This window comes from Ovis canadensis, chromosome 4 (genome assembly GCF_042477335.2).
Source record: "Ovis canadensis isolate MfBH-ARS-UI-01 breed Bighorn chromosome 4, ARS-UI_OviCan_v2, whole genome shotgun sequence".
NCBI classification, from domain to species: Eukaryota; Metazoa; Chordata; class Mammalia; order Artiodactyla; family Bovidae; genus Ovis; species Ovis canadensis.
In genome coordinates, this window is record NC_091248.1 from 91,342,464 (window position 1) to 91,352,222 (window position 9,759).

The window sequence follows — 9,759 nt, forward strand, 5'->3', positions numbered from 1 at the left end:
AACCCCCACCAGGTGGAAGAAGTTAACTGTGTGCAGCCCACAAGCAAGTAGACCCCAGACCAGTTAGAATCAGAAGACTGATGACGTTGACTCCCAATTACCTCACCACTAACCAATCATAAAATGTCCAGGAGCTGATCACACACCCCACAACCCTTTCCTTAACCCAGTCTTTAAAAGTCTTTCCCTGAAAGCTATCGAGGAGTTTGAGTCTTTTAAGCACCAGCTGCCTTAACTCCTTGCTTGGTGCCTGCGATAAACATTGCACTTTCCTTCACCTCAATCCTGTGTAAGTAAATGGGCTTTACTGTACGTGAAGGTGGACTCAAGTTTGGTTTGGTAACAAAGCAATCATATTGTAAATCAACTATACTGCAATACAAAAAAGAAAGAAAAGACCTCTGTGGCAACAGGCAAACTTGTCTCTTCTTCTGGTCTGTGTCCTTGTTCTGTGTTCTTTTATGAGATGGTCACTCAGGTGCAGCCACAGAGGAGGCAGAGGAGAAACTCAAAAAAAAAAGGAAACTAATTTCTTATACTCAGGAGACAGGACACACCACAAAGGGCCACAGAGGGGCACTGGGTGATCAGGAGTTTACTCAAACTCACGTCCATTGAGTCGGTGATGCCATCCAGCCATCTCATCCTCTGTCCTCCCCTTCTCCTCCCGCCCTCAATCTTTCCCAGCATCAGGATCTTTTCCAATGAGTCAGTTCATCACATCAGGTGGCCAAAGTATTGGAGTTTCAACTTTAGCATCAGTCCTTCCAATGAACATTCAGGACTGATTTCCTTTAGGATGGACTGGCTGGATCTCCTTGCAGTCCAAGGGACTCTCAAGAGTCTTCTCCAACACCACAGTTCAAAAGCATCAATTCTTCGGCCCTCAGCTTTCTTTATAGTCCAACTCTCACATCCATACATGACCACTGGAAAAACCATAGCTTGACTAGATGGACTTTGTTGGCAAAGTAATATCTCTGCTTTTTAATATGCTATCTAGGTTGGTCATAACTTTTCTTCCAAGGAGTAAGCGTCTTTTAATTTCATGGCTGCAATCACCATCTGCAGTGATTTTGGAGCCCCCAAAAATAAAGTCTGTCACTGTTTCCACTGTTTCTCCCTCTATTTCCCATGAAGTGACAGGACTGGATGCCATGATCTTAGTTTTCTGAATGTTGAGCTTTAAGCCAACTTTTTCACTCTCCTCTTTCACTTTCATCAAGCTCCTCTTTAGTTCTTCACTTTCTGCCATAAGCGTGGTGTCATCTGCATATCTGAGGTTATTGACATTTCTTCTAGCAATCTCGATTCCAGCTTGTGCTTCATCCAGCCCAGCGTTTCTCATGATATACTCTGCATATAAGTTAAATAAGCAGGGTGACAATATACAGCCTTGACGTACTCCTTTTTCTATTTGGAACCAGTCTGTTGTTCCATGTCCAGTTCTAACTGTTGCTTCCTGACCTGCATACAGATTTCTCAAGAGGCAGATCAGATGGTCTGGTGTTCCCATCTCTTTCAAGATTTTCCACAATTTATCGTGATCCACACAGTCAAAAGCTTTGGCATAGTCAATAAAGCAGAAATAGATGTTTTTCTGGAACTCTTGCTTTTTCAATGATCCAGTGGATGTTGGCAATTTTATCTCTGGTTCCTCTGCCTGGAATCTTCTTAGATCCTATACACATTGTAATTAGGCTGCAGAGACTGTGACTTTAGCAATTGAAAAGAAGTTCAAAGTAGGCTTTTAAATAATAAAGGTGAAACACTTGAGGACTGTTTAAGGAAAACCACCCTTACTGGAGGACCTTGGCAAAAGGTTGTCTGTACGGGGTGGAGGAGCATTTTCACACTTCAGTGTTTGCCAAATAAAAATTGTGGGGATGGTTCCCTTAAAAGTGAACTGAATACCAGAGAAAACTGGAAAACGCTGTAGACCCTCCCCAAGGTGTGGCCAGAGGAATGATACCCTCCCCCCAGGATGAAGTTCTGGGTACAATAGATGCCCACAGGCAGAGCTTCCTCTGCAGACGGCAGCAGGTGGCCCAGCCTGGACCACGCATGCGTGCAGGAGCCTGCTCTGCCTCTGACTGAAGCCCAAGGGACTATCTTTCCTACCCGCTTCCTCCTTCTCATCTGCCCACTACCACCACCAGGGGTCAAGACCACCATGGGCTGAGGGAAGGAAGTAGATACACAAGGAAAAAGGACAAAACTCAAGTCAGGGAGGGCAAGGAGACTCTGCTTTGCCTGGAGGTCGCATGTGAATTGGGACCAGGCATTTTCGACACTGATTTGAGACACTGTGGGTGTCCAGCACGGTCCCCAAGAAGGACTAGCCCTGCCCAGAGGTGCATGGAAGGGAGACCAAGTTGCTTTCGTCTAGAACTGTGCAGGTCCCAAAAACCAACCCAGTGTCAGGACCAACAGGGGTTTCCTTGGCATCTGAAGCACGGCATAATGTGAGCCACTGAATAAACATACAGAGGCAGGTCAGGTGGTTTTAGTTAAGTCTTTCTTTTTTACTTGAAAATTAAAATAGTGCCTATAGACTGAAGCTATTCCACAAAGCACCTCAATTTAACTTCTGGATGCTGATGGCACCTTGGATTTATGTAAGATGAGCGCTTCCATTGGAAGTGCCCAGTGGAAGAGCTTAAGGCAACAGTGCTGTGTCCGCTCTCCCGGCGCCTTGTCACATGCCTGGCCGTGAGTTCCTGTGTTCCCATTGCCAAGGTTTGCTGATGGTGGCCTGGGGTTGACTGGCCCTAGGCCAGGCAGAAATTCAGCGGGTCAGTCACCCTGTACCAGGGGCTCTTGCCTGGCATCCCCATTCCAGCTACACTCAGAGAATTTGTCTTCAGCCCCAGACACAGGTCCCCTGGAGTGCCTCACAGCCATCTGGGAGCTGTACCAAAGACCAGACTGCCCAGAAACTGCCAAAGGCCAAATGTGATTCCTCTACATCCAGATGGATGAGATGAGAATGACAGATGTTCTAGGAAAGCTCTCTGAGGCTGTGGATCCCAAGCCTCCGAGGTAGACACTGGGAGGCAGAGCAGGCAACCAGGTCCTGACCACACGGGAAGTCGCAAGACAGCCGTGACGAAAGCCCAGATGTCCCTTCCTCTCACAGGGCTGACCCTGCCCCTCTGCCTGGGGTGCAGGTCCCCGGGTAGAGGCTGCAGGGAGCACGACTAGGAGAAGGGACTTGCCCCAATGCATCTGGGGGACTCTCAGTGTCTCTGGGGGACTCTCGGTCCCTCCATGCAAGTGGAAAGGGGAAGGGTGCTCCTGCGGGCTCCTGGGAAAGGTCAGTGAGATGTGCTGGGGGGTGGGGGGCAGGGAGAGTTCTGACAGCATTAGAGGGACTTAAAGCAGGAAACCAGAACACTTGGCTCCGCCAAACCTGATCCCAGGCAGAAGAAACACACGTGCAGCAGAACACAGCCGAACTGAGAGCACAGACCAGACCAGCAATCTAGGCGGAAGCCTCACTGGGGAAGCTGGACAGGGACAGAGGGAGCTTTACTCAGGACACAGACCAGTTTAAGAAAACACAAACTAGAACACAAAGCGAGGGTGGAGTATATTGGCTTTATCATCTCTTCCTCTCCCCTTCTCTCCCCCATCCTCATCCCTTGTCTCCTCTCTCCTTTCCACCCCCTTCCTCTCCTCCCTGCTTGGACCCTCATCCTCAGGATGCTCCCTCCAGCTGCTGACAAAGAGGGCTCCCAGCAACCTCAGACCTCCTTGGTCCTCAGCTCCAGCCATCTCTGAAAGAGAAAGGAACACTTCCCCCAATACTTTTGGCAGCACCCTGGGGTTGGCTCTGATGGTCCTGATTTGGGTCATGTTTCATCCCTGAGCGAATCACTGTGGCCGAGGAATGCCGCACTCTCACTGGCCATGCCCAAGCATGCACCCAACCTGGTCCTGAGATGGATACATGAACCACATATTAGGGATGAAAGGACAGTCCCCCAAAGAGGTGATGGACAGACAAAAATAAAAGTGAACAGGAGAGTTACTTAAGTAACCCAGGGCACAGGGTCTGTTCTCTCTAATCCAAGATAGAGGACCAAAAGATTGAGAAGAGGTGGAGAGAGAGAGAGAAAGAGAGCATTCACAAATGCACATTAGCTTTTATGCTTTGATGACAGAAGAATCAACCATGGCTGTATCAAGGGCTCCAATCTGGCCAGTTGGACAGGATCTCCTGCCTTTCAGGAGAAGGTAGGTGGAACCAAGGCTAATAGGATGAATCAGATGGACAAGTGTATAAACTAAGAGGGCTCTTCTCCAACCAGATTTCATGTCCCAGATCCTGAGGTTTCCAGGGACAGTGAGTGAGGCATTAGGAGCAGCAAATTCCCCCACAGCCCATGAAAGCCACCGTCTGTCATCCCAGACAGTCCTTTCCACCTTCACCACAAGCCAAACAGTCCCCTACATGAGGGGACTACCTACAAGAGACTCATCTCAGCATCAAGGACACCTGGGCTCAAAGGAAAGGGACAGAAAATATAGTCCACCTAAATGAAAACCAAAAGACATCAGGGGTGGCTCTGCTAGTATCAGACAAAATAAATGTTTAGCCAAAAAAGGAAAATGGTAACTACAGCAAAGTCATTACCTAATGATAAGGGAATTAATTTGTCAAGGGGATATAACAACTGTAGCTATGGATGCACCCAATGAAAGAGCACCTAAATAAACTAAGCAGGTATAAGGAATCTCCAGGGAGAAAAATAAAATCCATAATAGCAACAGACTTCAATACCCACTTCCAAAAGTGAATGGATCATCCCGACAGAAAACCTAACAGACATTCCATCCAACAGCAGCAGAACACACATTCTTCTCAAGCACAGATGGGACACTCTCCAGAATAGATCGTATATTAGGTCACAAAACAACCATGAAAGATGACTAAAATCATACCAAGTGTATTTTTCAACCACAATGGTATGAAACTGGAAATAAAGAAAAGGAAAGAAAAATTGGAATATCTGGAAATTAAACAACGATAGCTTATGGTGAACAATGTCGGATTCGTGATCTCCAAAGAAGATTTAACTTCGGGACCAGGGACCAGGCTTGATCACTCAAGAGCTTTTGTGTAGCAGAGTTTTATTTAAAGTATAAAAAGGGACAGAGAACGCATCTGACATAGACATCAGAAGTAGGACGGAGAGTGCCCCACCACCACCACTAGTGTTAGCAAGGGAGTTATATACTTTTTAATTAATTATTACAATAAATCAAAGGAATGTCTCAGGCTGTAAAGATCTTACTAGACCCACTCCCAAAATTTACATTTTAAGATAACAAGATTAGCCAGAAGTTTTTCGGGAAGGAAAAACTGTCCTCAAGCAGGATACATTGTTGTTATATAATCCTTAGTACAGAGTTTAAGCTGAATTGTTGGTTGTGTAGTCATCAGTTCTGGGCTTAAGGAAAAAAACGTTTTATGTGACTAAGACAAAGGAATGTAAAGAAAAAAAAAGATGTTTGTCCTTTCCTCCTCCTTGAGAATTCCAGACCCCTATTTCCTCCTCAAGAACCCCAGATCCCCTCTCTCCTCGGGGACCCCCAGACTTATCAACCTGCCTAGGAATTGACTCTCTCAACAACGCACTGTTAAACAACCAATGGGTCAAAAATGTGTGTGTGTGTGTGTGCATCCTATAGGTGTGTGTGTCATGTATACGGATGGGGGAATATTTGTTTAAGAAACTGGCTTATGCTATTGCTCCAGGAGATACTGAAGGACAGGGAATGCTGGTGTGCTGCAGTCCGTGGGGTCACAAAGAGTCAGAGATGACTGAGTGATTGAACAACGAAATTGTCGGGACTGGCCAGTCTAAACTCTGCAGACCAGGCTGTAGCCTGGAGACCCAGGGAAGAGCTAATGCTGCAGCCCCAGTCTGGAGCAGAATTTTCTCTTCTTCGCAGGGCCTTGGTCTTTTCTCTCAAGGCTATCAACTGACTGGAGGAAACCCACCCACATTTTAAAGAGTCATCTGCCTTGCTAAGTCGCTTCAGTCGTGTCCGACTCTGTGCATCCCCATAGACAGCAGCCCACCAGGCTCCCCCGTCCCTGGGATTCTCCAAGCAAGAATACTGGAGTGGGTTGCCATTTCCTTCTCCAATGCATGAAAGTGAAAAGTGAAAGTGAAGACGCTCAGTCGTATCCGACTCTTCGCGACTCCATGGACCCAGGCTCCTCCGTCCATGGGATTTTCCAGGCAAAAGTACTGGAGTGGGGTGCCATTGCCTTCTCATCATCTGCCTTATTCAGAATCAAATGTTAATTTCATCTGAAAAATATCTTCACAGCATCATGTAGGCTGGTGTTTGACCACATATTTGGGCAACACGGCCTAACCAAGTTGACGCATAAACTTACTCATCACACCATCCTTCAGGAGAGGAAAAAACAGGGTCTGAGTTGATGCAGGTGTGGCAGATACCTGTGAGTGGTAGCAGGAGCTGAGGCAGCAGGTACAGAGTGAGGCCCAGGAAGCTCCTCAGCAGGATAAAAGTGCCCAAGACGGACTCAGCGGCTGGGGCTACAGGGTGATAACTAGCTGCCACTCAAAAATTCTCCCCTGACCGAAGAGCTATTTGTTTTCTCAGACTAATTAGAAGCATTGCCATCAGGAAGAGTCTGGTGCCAGCGTTTGAAAATAGAATCACTTTTCCAAGGAAGTGCTGTGCTGAGAGCTCCCCCGTGGCCGGCCGCAGGAGCAGCTGCCCCCACCTACAGGGCCCAGCTCCACCACCAGGCGGGGATACAGCCTGCAGGGTCCTGCAGCCAGGAGCAAACTCATCTCCAGTCATTCATGCCCTGGGTTTTCATCATCTGCAGAGACATGGGGCTGAGTGGGTCAAAGCAAATGAATTGGCAACTAAGGTGGTCCCGCCAGGCCACTTCACCCTGCAGATACTTGAGAGAAGCAGTCTGTACCATATCCTTGCCTCTCCCGTGCGGGGAGACCATGCAGAAAACAAGCTGAGGCCCAGTTTCAAAGTGAGAGCTTGATTAGATGCTCCAAATTTGAAAGTCATGGTTTATAAATGTGTTTGGTATATCAGCTACATTTTAAATCATCTATGAAGTCACCCTGCTCAGTTCCATCCACATTTTTATGTAACAAACACCTGCTTCTTCGGAGCTCTAGGAAACACAAGCCATCATCCATTCATTCATTTATCCAGGTTTATTGGGATGTAATTGATAAACAACGTTGTATAAGTTTCAGATGTGCCACCTAATAATTCAATATGCATATGTATTGTGAAATGGCTACCACAGTAAGATTAGTTCACACCTCCATCACCTCACATAGGTCAAACATTTCTACTAGTGGTGAGAAATTTAAGATCTACTCTCTTAGCAACTTTTATATATGCCATACAGTATCCTTAGCAATATGCACCATGCTGTACAATAGCTCCCCAGAACTTATTCATCTTACTGGCCTTGTACCCTTTGACCAACATTTCCCCATTTCCACCACTTCCAAGCCCCAGGTAACCACCAGTCTACTCTCTGTTTCTATGAATTCAATGTCTGTGGATTCCACGTATGAACAGGACCATGCAGGATTTGGTTTCTCTGTCTTTTTTCATCGCACACGCCTCCCACATCATGCCTCACTACTAAGCCAGTGCCATGCACTATAGACTTTATTAAAGCCAGCTCAATTTCAGATGCAAATTCTGCACTTGCTTCTTTGAGACCAGTGTAACAGAAGCTTCAGCATTACACATGTCTATACCTCTGCCTTCCCCCACAAGCCTAGGATGAATGTCATCATGAGTTGAGACCTCTCCTGGTGGGTCTTCTGCCCCTGCTCACCCCACATTTGAATGGTTGAATGACTCCCCAAAGTCCGCAGGAAGGTGTCAGAGGCAATGCATGTGCCTCTGGGCAGAATGAAGGTGCCCTCATCCTCTCAGATATGGCATAAAGGAAAACTCTAAGGAATATAGCTCTAATTCTATTCATTGTTCGGAAAATCAAGGTTTATTCTTGATCTAAACACCTTTCAATTTCTAGACGTGACTTAGAGTCCAGGATACAGTGGTCAGAACATGTGTGTGTGCACCACTGTGTATGAGTGCACTTTGCACATGTGTACCCAAAAGTGTGCTAATGAGGTGCACCACCCCCACTTTCCCAGGAAAGAGAGACCACAAATAGGCAGACAGGACACAGCACTTGTATACAGGCTTCTGAGTGTTCAGACAATGAAGTCTTGCAGACAGCATGGTTATGGGGCACACTTGCCCTTACTACACACCTTTCTCAGGGCAGGTATGGGCACCCAGGCACATCTACCCCCAAACAAACCTCTCTGGGATGGGAAGAGAGGTGGTCCAGGGAGAAGCAGGGAGTTGGATGCTCCTGGATCTCAGCCACATACATTCAGGTCTGGCCCCAAGAGCACTGGGATTCTGAGAGAAGGTTAGGGCTTGGGCTTCAGAAAACAGGCAGGTGGCAGAATCCTCCCTAAAGAGACACAGAGACCCCAAGGTAGGCCAGGGGGCAGGAGCGCCAATGTGGCCACAAGGGCACATCTACTCAGAGCCGCCCACAGGCTGTCTATAGACTCCGAATCCATGTGGGAGAAATGGGTTCTCCTGAGCCCTCCACAAATATAGGGAGGCTGACTGAGGAAGGAAGAGCACTGGTTTGTCTGAAGGTGGAGATGACGAGACCCGGAGTCAGAACCACACCTATGCTAAACTGGGGTCGGAAGGCCAGTTGAGTGGTGGCAGCTGCCTGTCAAGGTCAGGTGCTCCCCTGCCACACTCTGGATGTACACGGTGTGTGTGCAACCCAGAACTTAGATGGACACCCAGGGACAATAACACAATAGTGGAAGATAAACTCAGGGACTGATGGAACTTAAACCTTCTCTGTTACCAGTCATGAGATGGGCTGGGGAGGAAAGTCAGTTAATATAAAGAAAAACAGACTTCTGGCCAATACAAAGAACTGAGCTGATGCAGAAAATCTTTCCTCCTGTCTCAAACACTTAGAAATGAGAGGTAAAATATAAGCACACAACATTAGCAATGAATCTGGGTGACTGACACTAGAGAAAAAAAGATGGAGAATTCTTTTTACTTCATGCTTCATATTCCTAATGCTAAGAACTTATGAGGATCACAGAAGGAACAGAATTAAAAAGCAAAGTTCCAAACCAGTGAAGGGGAAAATGGGTGAAATAAATGTGATGAATGTGAGTGTCAGGAGGGAAGGTTAAAGAGACAAGCAAAGAGCATGGCAAATAGACTATCAAAAAGTACACAGTAAACCAAGCCCAAAAACATGAGTAATCAAAACCATGTAAATGCATTAAAGTGTCAAGTCGCTCAGTCGTGTTCAGCTCTTTTTTTTTGATCCCACGGACTGTAGCCTGGCAGGCTCCTCTGTCCACGGAATTCTCCAGGCATGAATATTGAAGAGAGTAGACTTTCCCTTCTCTAGGGGATCTTCCTGACCCAGGGATCGAACCTGGGTCTCCTGCACTGCAGGCAGATTCTTTACTGTCTGAGCCACCAGGGAAACCCAAATGCATTAAACTCACCTCCTAAAAAGCAGAGATCATCAAATGGAATTAAGCAAAATTCAGTGCTTTGCAACTTAGAAAAGATAAATATAGAGCAAAGCAAATGCTAAGAAAAAATACAAGGCAAGCACTAACCAGAATAAAGCTGTTGCAACGTTTTGCATCAGTC